This window comes from Vidua chalybeata, chromosome Z, assembly GCF_026979565.1.
Source record: "Vidua chalybeata isolate OUT-0048 chromosome Z, bVidCha1 merged haplotype, whole genome shotgun sequence".
NCBI lineage: Eukaryota > Metazoa > Chordata > Aves > Passeriformes > Viduidae > Vidua > Vidua chalybeata.
The window spans coordinates 36,672,290-36,685,563 of record NC_071570.1 but is presented as its reverse complement, the minus strand read 5'-3'; the positions used below and the strand labels follow the sequence as shown (position 1 = coordinate 36,685,563).

The 13,274-nt window shown below is 45.7% G+C and overlaps 1 protein-coding gene across 3 annotated transcripts in view; it reads left to right on the top strand.

Annotated features, from left to right (window-relative positions):
• Positions 1-13,274, top strand: part of GHR (growth hormone receptor) — a 121,934-nt gene that overhangs the window by 76,141 nt on the left and 32,519 nt on the right. The gene's annotated exons all lie outside the window — the stretch shown is intronic.

The window sequence follows — 13,274 nt, the reverse complement described above, 5'->3', positions numbered from 1 at the left end:
AAGCAGGGCTGACTTTAATCAGATTGCTCAGGGCTTTGTCAAGTTTTGAATGTTCCAAAAACAGTCTGGCAAACCTATTCCTGTCCTTGACCACCCTGACTGTGGGGCAAAAACCCAAATTTCTGTGTCTAAACAGAATTTCTATTACAGCAACTTCTTCACTGCCTTCACCAGGTCCAAAACTAGCATGGTCTCCACAGCTGAAGCTGCTGTAGACCTTCACATCCCCTACCAGCTCTTCCTTAACTGTAGGTCCTGCAAAGCATTTCCTTCAGTTGTCCTGCCCAGTGTCTGAATTAAAAAATTGTCACCAACAGACTCAGTTAACCTGGGTACCAAAAGTAAATAGGGAAATTTTCAACACCTGTACCTAGAGATGCTTTGGAGATAGAGTGACAGTAACACAAGAATAGAGTGACAGTAACACAAGAATGACAGGCATGCTTCAACCATGATTAAAGTCATCATAAAGCCGATGTTCATCCAATTTTACATGTCTCCTGTTTCTCTCCACTGATTGTAAAGGCTGCTGACTGTCCTGTATACATCATGGGTATCTAAAATTGTATTCAATTAGTCATGCCTTTGCTGACCTAAATGACCACACCTGTATGTAACTCATGGGTATTGGAATCCTGCAACATGAAGTACAAACTTACTGAATGTGATAGTTGCAGTACTCTGAAGAACCTGTCCTATATGGGGATGTCCTTCTGGCATTAGCAGCACCATATTTACCATTTAATATTGGCAAGAACATACTTTTATTTAGTATAACACTTTTATTGGTATTAAATATCCTGTTAGTTTGCTCCAAAATATTTGCACATTAAACTAATGTAGGCTATAAATGCTTTCTTGTCCGCTCTGCCCATGTCCCGACAAGTTGATATTTTATCTGCTGTACCTGTTCTACAGAGCTATACTATAGTTTTTGTCTGAATTAGGCAGTATCACTTTTTTGTTCAGTCTGTGAAAACCTAGACAGAGTTTTTACAACTGTTGATAGAAAAGGTTGGTCCTGGACAGGTATGTGGAAAAATGCCAATCTGACTGGGAGTTCAAAGGAAAGAAAAAAAAAAAAAAAAATTTCCATCATCTTGGGAAGAAACCTGAATCTGCACAGACATACTGGCCTTCTGTGGAGGGTTCACAGTCTCTTTTCTTTCTGTTTTGCTGTGTATCAAAATTAATAGGAATAGAGTGAAAAGGTGTTTCTAACTTGCAGGCTTCTTTTCCCTGCCAAAGAGTGTCATTCTCCAACCAGTCTAAATATCCCTCCTTAATTAGTAACAGATGCTAGCAGTACGTGCACAAATGTTGTGTCAAGAGGACATTTAGAAATCATAGCAGAAGATGCTGTGCCAGATAGGAAAGGAGTATGTGAAGCTGAAGTAGGGAGTTGTTGGGAGAGTTCAACAGTTGTTTTGTAAAGATAGGGAGGGAAATGGGGCAGCTGTTGCGGGATTTTAGGTAACATTGCACATCAGGCACATGGCCCCTGTTTCTCTTCACTAGCAATCTTTTGTCTGCTATTTAGATTGGTCAAAAATGCACAGGAGTTAGAAGAGATGCTTCCATAACCGGTCTTCAAAATTATGCTTAAAACATTTAAACATTTTCCTTTTGTCCACTAATGGAGAAGTGTTATAGCAGCTTAATATCCATATTTTCTTTTCCCCTTTTTCTCTTGCAATCACATTGTTGTGTATGGGAAGCAGACCAGGTGCAAAGATATTAATGACTGAACCAGTACATGTAGAAGAAACAAAGAACATAGCAGCACACAAAATTAAGCAAAAAATATTTTTCTATCCCTTCTTTTAGCAATGCTGTTACTATACTATTTTTATTACTTCTGATGATGTTCAGAATACAGTAATTGACCATATCTAGTTAATAGAAATTGTTATTGGGCCTTTAAATATACTTGCACCAATCTGAACATACTTAGGCCCTCAATTCCAAATGCTAATTTTGAAAACTTTTGGGGTTTGGTTTGGTTTGGTTTGGTTTGGTTTGGTTTGGTGGTCTTTTGTTGTTGTTGTTTTTGTTATATTGTGGGTTTTTTTGTGGTGGTTGTGGTTTTATTATTATTTTAAAATAGTACATTTATAAATATATGGAGTTACATTGCAAAGTTTCTGCAAGTCTCACTCAATGCCAGGACTACAGTCTTTCATATACCAGACTGCGGCGTGGGTTTTCGCTCTCCCTGGCTGCACGCAGCTCTTGGGAGCCTGGCTGTGGCGTAGCTTCCACGTGCTGCCGGGGTTTGCTGCCGCAGGTTCCCAGACACGGCTCCGTGTCTCGGGCGCGTGGGCTGGCCAGCCTCTGTTACCATGCGCCAGGGATCTGGCAAAGAGGTAAGGAATTTGTCCATTTACTCCGTGCTTGGCAGGAACGGTTTATTGGTCACACATGGCGCGGTTCGATGGAAAGACGCGACCGCTCCCGGCACTCGCATGGGAGCAAATGGCGCCTGGCTGCCGGCGGGATAGGGTTTTATGGAGGGGCGGGGCGAGAGGATCCACGGCCTGCCAGCCAATAGGGGCGGCTGCCATTGCGGTGACGCCAGCAACAGCGACCAACCAGGGTCGGGCAGGGCACCGAGCCGCAGGGCTGAGCGGGATCGTGGGGATTGGGGTGGCCAGCACGGGGTTTCCCGGGGCTGGATGGCAGGGTGCTTACAGGAGCGGCACTGGGGTAAGGTCCGGCAGCAGGCAGCATGGGTCAGAAACGGCGGGGGGGTAAACAACACGGGGGAAACGCGGGATTACAGAACTTGACTTATTTTAACATAAATTAAAAACACTAATCTAAACCCAAACTCCGGGATGCAACATCTCCCCGCTTAATAAAATATAAAAAGAAAGCAGTGGTGTTGATTCAGTCTCTCAAGCGGTGGCCTCTTCTCCCAACTTCTTCTGCTGCTGCAACTGCGGTGACTGCTACGCAGGTGGAGAGGGCCTGGAGATGGTACTGGGGCTGGTTCTTCTCAGGGTGTTTAGGGATAGGGAAACTGGGACAACTTTATTACAAACATGGGGATTTGGGACACACACAGACTGAGGTGGCTGGAAAGTTTTCCTGGGGCTTTGGGGAAAAACATTTTTTGAGGAGATCGTAGGGTCCTTTTTCTTTTTGCGTCACCTGCGGTTTGATGCAACCCCCCAATTGGTGGGGTCATCTGCCTCACGCAAAGGCACCCTGATGTTCTGAACTACCACCTGCACAGTTACTTGATAACTCACAGCTCCCCTTAAGGTGCTGTGGCCTACCTTACTTTTATCTTCACGCGAGGCAGGTGCGCGTTGTTTCTTCAGTTTTTTGGGGGAATGGGGTCTCCCTCCCCACCTCTCTCCCCTCCCACTGTCCTGGGGGAGCCCTGCCCAGCAATGGACACTGAACAACAAAATGTCCTCTCTGATTACAGTGGAAGCACTGGCGTCTTGCTGGAGGCTGCTTCAGACCAGCGTTCTTTGGAGGCACAGCATCCAAGGCAGCAGTGTTCATGGATGCCGCTTCCAGGACTAACTTGTCCTGAACCTCCGATCCCTCTACATGCCTCTCATCTGTCGGCTCGACCTGTTCCACGGAATCTGGAAAATGCTCAGAGACCCACGTCCCCCTGCTTCCCTCCCTCCTGGGTCTCTGGGAACCCTGGGACTGCAGAGTCGGGGGCTCTTGTTCCCCCCTCCCTCCTCTTCCCTCCCTCCCGGGTCTCCGGGATCCATGGGAATGTGGAGGCAGGGGCTCCGATTCCCCCCCCCTCCTTTTCCCTCCCGCCCAGATGTCTGGGACCCATGGGAACTTGGAGGTAGGGGTTCCCGTCCCCGCCCTCTCCTCTTCCCTCCCGCCCGGCTCTCCGGGGCCCATGGGAAGATGGGGACAGGGTACGGGCAACAGGACGGGGGCTGCCTCCCTCAGGCAGCGGGGTGGAGATGGCAGAGCTCTCCCCGGTGGGGGAGGGCGGAGTCGATGACTCAGCAGGGACGACATGCAAAGGACGGGAGGGAACGCCCATTCGAGGGGGAACAATGGGTGAGGGAGCAACCTGACCTCCCGAGGGGGCGGCGCCCACGCCCACAGGGAGGCAGGTGGGGGTTGGGTCAAAGGCGGGGACACCGGGAACAAAGAACAGAAAGGGGTTGTGGGAAGAAGAGACCCTGCCATGTGGCCGCCCTCCATCTTGGGAAGACAAAGGGATCAACCACGTGGCCTCGGCCTCCTCAGAGGAACAAAGAAAGCGGTTTAAAGAAACAGAACTGCGCGGCGTAGCGCCGAAACTGGGATTTTCAACTGGGAAAAAGGGATTGGAAGGAGGGTTTAGGGTCGTGGCCTCAGCGAATCGACCGATCTCGCTAAGGCGGGGACGCCGGGGTGGCTTGGGGGAGCCAGGAGCACGGTCCACGTTTGTGGAGCTGCCCTGCGTCTCAGATCGACGGGGTGCCCCCCCTCGCCCACCCGGGTTAGGGGAAGAAGGGGTAGGAGAAGGGGATGGGGAAACAGATTCAGAGGGAGTAACAGATTTTCTGGATGGTTCTTTCCTTTCCCCAACCGAGTTTCGCGCGGGGTCTGATTTTACCACATCTGAGATCAACAAATGGAATTTAGGGAAGCAGTCGTCTATGGAGGGATCCCTACCGACCCCCTCTGCTAGCCTTTTTCCCACTTGCTCCCAAAATTCTGTTTTGCGCGCGTCCTCGGTAGACAGACGGGGGAAAGCAAAGAACAACCACCGGACAAATTTCTTCACTAAATTTTTTGGGTAGGGGCCCTTCACCAAAAGGATTTCTTTAACTTGGGAATAAAATTCCTTTTGTTGGGCAGATAGCACGGTCCCCATGCTTCTTCCACCCAAACCACCTCACCCCTGGGGCAGTAAAAAAGAAAAAAAAAAGAAAAAAACCACAGGCAACTCCAGCGGCTGCCGTTCGTGCTGCGCGCCGCACGTCCCAACCTCGGGAACACGGCCAGCCCTCCCCGTATTAGCTGGACACGTTTCCACAACTAATACTTACCAGACTGAAGTCTCTGCAAAGAAAAGCTGCCGCCAGGGTCTGGGAGTCCCAAGAAGTGTCCTTTCTGCTGCCCTCTTGGCTGCGAAAGTTTGCACTTCCTGTCCCACACAGGACACACTGTCTGGTCCCCCGTGGGCGACGGAGACTTCACTGATGTACTTTGGAGAGCCCCTGCTCTTGGTTTCCGTCTGGCACGGAGCTGTGGTCCGGCGCGGACCGCTGCCCGCTCTGGCTTGGCGGCGGCGCTCCCCCCTTGGCGGCGGCGCAGCCCCTGGCCGGCGGTGGCGGCTCCCGGCGCTGTTCCTGGAGCTCCACAGTGAACCTCCGTCCACGCGATCAGCTGAGCGCTGGCCTCGGCCCCGCGTTCGGGCACCAATTGCGGCACTGTTTTCGCTCTCCCCGGCTGCACACAGCTCTTGGGAGCCCGGCTGTGGCGTAGCTTCCACGTGCTGCCGGGGTTTGCTGCCGCGGGTTCCCGGACACGGCTCCGTGTCTCGGGCGCGTGGGCTGGCCAGCCTCTGTTACCGTGCGCTAGGGATCCGGCAAAGAGGTAAGGAATTTGTCCATTTACTCTGTGCTTGGCAGGAACGGTTTATTGGTCACACATGGCGCGGTTCGATGGAAAGACGCGACCGCTCCCGGCACTCGCATGGGAGCAAATGGCGCCTGGCTGCCGGCGGGATAGGGCTTTATGGAGGGGCGGGGCGAGAGGATCCACGGCCTGCCGGCCAATAGGGGCGGCTGCCGCGGCGGTGACGCCAGCAACAGCGACCAACCAGAGAACCCCGCAGGGGCGGGCACCGAGCCTTGGGCTGAGCGGGATCGTGTGGCTTGGGGTGGCCAGCACGGGGTTTCCTGGGGCCGGACGGCAGGGTGCTTACAGGAGCGGCACAGGGGGAAGAATCCAGCAACAGGCAGCATGGGGTCAGAAACGGCGGGGGGGTAAACAACACGGGGGAAACGCGGGATTACAGAACTTGACTTATTTTAACATAAATTAAAAACTCTAATCTAAACCCAAACTCCGGGATGCAACACCAGACAGGCTGTAATTTATAAATACCCATGTTTTCAGTGCATTTGTTGTGACTTTGTAGACTAATCCAAAATACTACATTTTTAAATTTATTATCTGTGAAAGAGATTTAAATGTATTTTTAAATGTAGTTGTAGAAGTTGGATCATGAATGAGCACTGAAGTGCAGGTAGGCACTGACCCATAACTCCATGACCAAGGGGGTAGAGTGGCACTTCTGGTGTCATATGGATAAGGAGTGTCAGGCAGTATTGATGCATCTCAGCTGTCCACTGGCCCTTCTGAAATACTCTGTGGAGGAAGGATGCTTCCAGGAAACCTGGACTTGAATTTCCCTAAAGCCATTAACAGTGGTTTTGGTATTAGGAATATGGGAATGAAGTTGGCAGCCCTTGCACTGGCAAGCACTGTCAGAAATACATAATATCTGTTGTCCTTTGGGAATATCACAATTGGTACCACGTTTTGGTACCTGCTTTTCTCTGTACAGTGAAAAGTGAGGAGTTAGGCTTTGTGACAACAAGAACTCACTGTGACCTGACAAATCCATAAAACCCCTTGTGACGGGGGAGAGTGCCATAGGATGAGGTCACTGCCCGTACTATGCTGGAGGAGTTTTCATCAGTTATTGTTTCCCAAGAGTTGGATAATATGGAGAGCTTCTCTGTAGACCACTTCAAACAAACTGACTGGTGTTCAGTCACAAGAAGTGTTTCCAATTCTTAAGTGACTAATGAGGCTTTTCAGAAATATTTTTCAGAAGTACATCAAAATCATCTCAGTTCACAGAAATATGGGACTTTGCCAGATTCTGAAAGAAAGTACTTGTGGCTCAAAATTTGTAACCCTGTACTTACACGCAACATGCTTTCTGGTTGGGTGTAAGTCCCCAAATATCTTGGGACATTTCCTGCCTAATAGTTGTATTATTGCATAAGCTTTATTTTTTAATCTTACTGTACAACACACCTACAGAAACTGCCCTGTACTGTGTGGTAATTACTGGCTAGATCTACCACTTTGCTTGTGATAATTTTCTTTAATGAATCATGAAGGATCTGTAAAATTTATTCATAATATTTATATTACTGTTTTGAAGCTAGTGTGTTCTTGTGGGATTGAGCAATCTGGAAAGCTTTATAAGTAAAGCAATCTGGAAAGCTTTGCAAATATTGCTGACAAGCTGGAGGCAGTCTAGTGGAGGGACACTAGGATGGGTAGAGGGCGGGAACACACAATAAACAAGGAAAGTGGAAGAAACTGGCTTTGTTTTTTGTTACCTACAGGAGCTTTCATGGACAAGCCAGTTTCTTCTGAGAGGTATACATAAGAAGTAGGAAGTGGCAATGATTCACAAACTGCAAGAAAAAATTACTCACATTAACATAAGAAAAACATTCTTCTGCAGACAGAAAAGGTTTTGCCAGAGAGGACATAGGATCTCCATCTTCAAAGTACTTGAAGCAGGACAGTGCAAGGCCCTCAGCACACTGATCTAACTTTAAAGGTCCTACTTCAGCTATGCAGCTAAACAAAATGATACCCAAGAAGTCCCTCCTAACCTAAATTGTTGTTTTTCTCATAAAGAGAGCCATTATAAATAAACACAACTTTATGTCCTCCTCTGCACTTGCAAGCTCACTGATGGTGGAATGAGTGTAAGCAGTGGTGCTAACATGTTATGTGGTTACATTTCACCTCAGTCTTCCTACTGAAATATTCGCAGTTGCCTGTAGTTTACCATGGAATTTTATTTTATTCTGTATGTGAAAGTGTATGCTCAAATTCTGGTGCTCCTGCAAGAACTCTCAGTTCTCTGTGGGTGTGCTCAGTAGAAACTTGCTTGCACTTAGAAACTGGAATCTCCAAAGCCCCTGACATCACAGTTTGCTTAGGCTCTCCCAGCAATTAGCACTGACGAGCCTGTGTGTGCTCCCGACGGGAGGATGTCAGAGCACACTGTGTCCCCGGGCTGCAGAGATGAAGCAGAGTTTATGCAGCAGCCAGAGCCAGCTGCTGTGGGCTGGGATGTGGCCAAGCCTGCAAAATGAGAGCAAGAAGCCTGTCTCTTGTGTGCGTTCAGTGACCCCTTTGTTGGTGCCAAAGCAGTGTGGAGGAGGGAATAGGTTCCAATTTAGTGAGGACAAAACCTAAACTAGGAGGAAGGGATACAGGCAAGGGCTGTGTTTTTGCAGCTGTGTGGATGTGAGCTGAAGGTATCTCAGTGGCCCTGTAGATACCTATCTGCTTTACTTAAGCACTTCCATGCATTTGCAGCTCCTTCCTGTAGTGATGTCTCCATATTCCAGGAGAATATTCTTGAAGTACTGAAATTTTGTTTGGGTAGTCCTTTAGAATAAGCTTACCTGGAGCGCAGTTGAACCCATCTCTCTGTAGAGCCTGTGCCTGTTACCTGCTGCTGTTAACATCATGCAGGTATTCTCTAAAGGTGATCTTGCATTGCATAACTTCAGGGCAGATGAGGGTCTGTGTTGGCTGAGATGTGCAGCACTGGGTACGCAGCCAGAGAGTCAGCTGAACTGTTATAGACAGGCTGAAAGAGAAGGCACCTGCACAGCAGCTTGCTGTGTGTTGAAGGACTGCGGTGACACACAAAGAAAAGATAAAGATGGTCTGAATGGAAGAGAGGGGCTGAGCACAGCTTGAAGAGTGAATTCTGATAAGAGCAGGAAGTAAATGACAGGTTTGTGCTACTACTAGCAAAGAAATGCACAGAAACTCTCTGCATAGTCCCTACAGCCTGCTTTTATACAAAGACTGAATTAGAACTGTATTTCTCTCTCATGAGTCTGCTGTTTTATGCTGAAGGGGATGTAAATCTCACTGGCAAAGCACATGTCAAAGCAAAGGACATATGGAGTGCCAGCAATTAGGCATTTCCCATCCTGGCAGGCCTGTTGCAGTTGGAATTGAGGAAGGTTGGCTCATATTTATTCCGTATTTTCTTCCTATATACATAAGTGTGCTTTTTTCACTGTGCAGTAGAGCTGCAGCAAAAGAAAACATAAATCTGCTGGTGACTGAGATTAACCTAGGCACTGCACCAGAAGCACACTAGTTTGGTTCTCCTTAGAAGTAACATGTTAGCTTTAAGTTAGAGAGGGAACATTGTATTACATTTCTCTTGTCAATTTTATCTGAACAGGCCTGTTGTGCATTTTGCAGGAGGGTCCCATGGGGGAATTATCTAGGTACACCCTGTTCTGCATGAGTAAGCATGGCAGAGCTGCCCCACCCTGTGTTCATTTGATAATTAATTTGCATTCTTTTTAGTGATAGGACTTAAATTGCTTAGGAGTCACTATGATCTTGACATGCCTAAATTACAACCCAGCTTTCTAAAAAGCTGTTGAAATTTTAATGGTTACTCAGTGTATCTTTGATGTAAACTTAAAAGACAGTTTTCATAGAAGAAATTGCCATTGTGTCAACAAGAGATTTCTCACCAGAGTGCCTGTGACAAAAGTAAATCCATTTATAAATTCTGTAGCAAATAACTACATGCTGTAACACCCACATTATGCAAGGAAGTTAGAAAGGATGACAAAGATTCTGTGGCAGCAGAACCTTCTCTTTCAGAGAAAGCTTTGCAGTATTTTAAGGACTTGATACCGTTTCATTTGTAACACTTGTAAGTTTTATTTGATGTGTGTATTGTTCAGTCTTTAAACATATTTGGGGTAAGTTTTCACAGTCACGCAGCAGAGCTGTGGTTCTTATGGACCCTTGTGGACTTCAGATAGAAAAACAGAATTCACACAAATCATAGAATCATAGAATGGCTTGGGTTGGAAGGGACATTAAAGACCATCTAGTTCCAACCCCCCTGCCATGGGCAGTGACATCTTTTAGTAGACCAGGTTGCTCAGAGTTCCATCCAACCTGGCCTTGACCACCTCCACGAATGGGCATCCACAACTTCTCTGGGCAACTTGTTCTGGTGCCTCACTACCCTCATGGTGAAGAATTTCCTTCTAATATGTTATTCCTAATATTAATTATTCCTAGTTCTTCATATGTTGTTCCTCAATGCTTGCCAAAATGTATTTTCTGAATTTTAGTAGTGACCTATGTTGTCTCTGTAGCAAAAACTCAGCGTTCCCTGTGGAGCAGGCAGGACAACTGTTGGATGCACCCCAATTAAAGATACCAAAATAGATCCTTTCATAAATCTTTTGGTATTATTATTTTTTTCTCTCCCTAGATTCAGCTAAATTAGCTCATTTCCACCATCCCACTTCAGGAGATTTGCTGGGAACTCTTGATCCTAAATAGAAAACAGAACTGTGTCCTGGAACCACACCAGGGTCTGTCCCTCAGCAAGCAGTCTGCTGTCATTCAGAAATGATGTGTCACACATTCCCTCTTGCACCCATCAGAGGCAGTGTTTACTTGAAGTCGAGCAGTGTGGAATATCAAAGAGAAAATAAAATAAAATAAAATAAAATAAAATAAAATAAAATAAAATAAAATAAAATAGGGGTAGAGGGAAAAAGATGTCAAGAGGATGGATGAGGCTCTGCTGAGCAACAGGACAAGAGGCAAGGGGCAGAAACTGATGCACAGGAAGTTCCACCTGAACATGTGGAAGAAATTCTTTATTGTGCAGTGCCTGGAACAGATTCCAGAGAACTGGAATAGATTTCCCAGAGAGGCTGTGGAGTCTCCCACAACAGAGATATCCAAGAATGATCTGGAGAGTGCTGTGCCATGTGCTCTGAGATGGCCCTGATTGAGCAGGGGTGTCAGACCAGATGACTCACAGTGGGCCCTTCCAACCTGACCCATTCTGTGAAAACACCTTGAGGAAAAATGCAAGCAATACATGAGTGGAAACAAAGACTTTAGGGAGGGAAGAAGTGGATAAGAAAAGGAGAAGATGAGAAGTGCAAAAATATTTCTGTCATTAGGTTAAGTGACAAAACCTGAGATAATCTGCTCTGAAACAGCATGAAAGGGAATGTTTTCTCTGACCTTCCCATCACAAGAATGTTAGCTCTTGTCTTTTTACAAACCGGACTTTAAAAATCCTAGCATTGCCTTTCTTTTGACTCTCACCTTCCTAAGTGCCTGGCACCAAGTGTGCTCAGTTTTCATTGAAATTGTACACTTAGATTAGATTATTCCACTAGGCACATTTTCTTCCTGTTGTGTCCTGGGCCCTACTGCACTATAACACAGCATTCAGAAATTGATATGATTAGTATGATATGATTGATATGATAGTCAAGCCACAGACTTGACTCTTGAGGGATTGAAAATGAGGTATTTTTGACTCTTTTGAAAATTTACAGGCTTACATGCCATGATAGCTCGTGTCCCTTTTCTTCATCCCTCCTATTAATCTCTCAAATTGACTGTGGTCTGTCGTCAGTGACTGGATCCCAAACCTGTGCATCCTCTGCCTTATGTGTAGTTCAGAAATCACAGACAGAGTAAATGCTGCAAGAACTGCTCCACAAGATTTGCAAGGGGAGATGGTGGCGTATGGAGTGGGGCAGATCATAACCTGCAATAAATAAGTCTTTTTCCATCTATCTCTGGTACAATCTCAGCAGCAGAGTAAACTTATGGCAAAATCTTAGGAAATGCTCTGTTCCTTTAGTTCTTCAAATGAATCCTGCTTGTCATAGCTCTGCTTGGAATTCAGAAAGGTTGGCTGTGGAACTTTCAGTTGCTGCTGGCTATTGGAAGTGGTAGATTTAGAGCAGTCAAAAAAACACCATGAATGCTGTATTTATGCTGGTAATGGAAAAATTATTAGGAGGGAATACCTACCAGTCTTATTGCTCCTAAATGACTACTTGTTAAGAGACTTTATTAAGCTGCCTTTCTTTTTGTTTGGTATGTCCTTCCTTACAACAAATTGCCTATTTTTGTAAAAGATACTAAAGAAACTACTTTGCCTGTAGACTAAACAGGGAATGCAGCTTAGACATCCCATTCTTGGCTGCATTCCCACACTGGTGCTTATATAGTAATTTGGAAGTGAGCCTGAGAGGTGCCATTTACAGACAGAAGACAGGGTAGAGTTCAAGAGAAGAGTAGAGGGATTTACACCTTTAAAAACTGTAAATTTCATCCTACTTCTGCCATACACCTCCTTTTGAGCTCTCTGTGTATACATTGTACATAACTTGGGTTTTCTTCTGGCAGTAAAATAGGAATTGTTGGCACAGAGCTGTGAACTGACATGAGTTTGCCCAGTATTTCTTCACTAAAAGTAGAGGAAAGAGCTCATATCATGTTTGTATTACGTAGCAAGTTTTATTAATTTTGTGATGTACTGACAAGGGATAACAAAACTAGGTTGACTAATTAAATAAATAGTAATTTACTTTGTAGTAGAAAACATATTTTGAACTACCACAAGTTGCTACTCATGCCTGTCTTCCTTGCAGACCTGTCTTTTCAAAAGAATTGTGAAAGAGTAATAGCTGTGCCAATGAAAACCTAAAATTCTATTACCTTTGTATCCTATCTCCTGTATTTCCAGCGGTTGCTTGCCAAATGCACAGCGAAGAACAGCAGACTGGAGCAATCACTGAATAACATGCCTTCCTCTGGTGTTGTGTGTCTCTGGGGTTTGGAGCCAGAGATGGTACCTTGCTATTTATTACCTGTGAATACTTTTTTCTCTGAAGTTGACAGTTGCCCTTTTGAACATGCATATGTAGAAAATTTTAGGATCCTAAATGCCATTTAATAAGAATCTTCACAGCTCAGCTACAAGCTGTGTGGAAAAAAGTGTCTTTTTGTTCCTTTGAATCTGCTACTTCCTAGTTGCATTAGCTTTCCTTTTGTTTTATGGTTTTTGGGTTATTTCATTTTTCTTGGGTGGGGAGGATGTTTCTTTGGTTTTGGGGAGGTGTTTGGTCTGTTGGTTTTGTTCTTTTTTTTTTTTTTTTAATTTAAAGAGTCAGTGACTAATCAGTTAGGTCATCTTTCTAGTTTTGTAAATCTCAGTACTTAGCTATCTCTTTTCCAGACAGGGAAGTCCTAATATATTTATTTTAAAGGATCTGTTCTTTAGCTTTTTTGATAGGCTTGTCTGAAAGCAGTTTAGGATAGGATGCTGATTTTCCTTTCCAGCTCTGATGAAGCCGGGGAAGGAGATATATCTGGGAGAGCAGAGAGAGCCCCATCATGCAAATCAGCTGCTGTCAAATGTAATAGCAGCTGTTTGGAAGAAG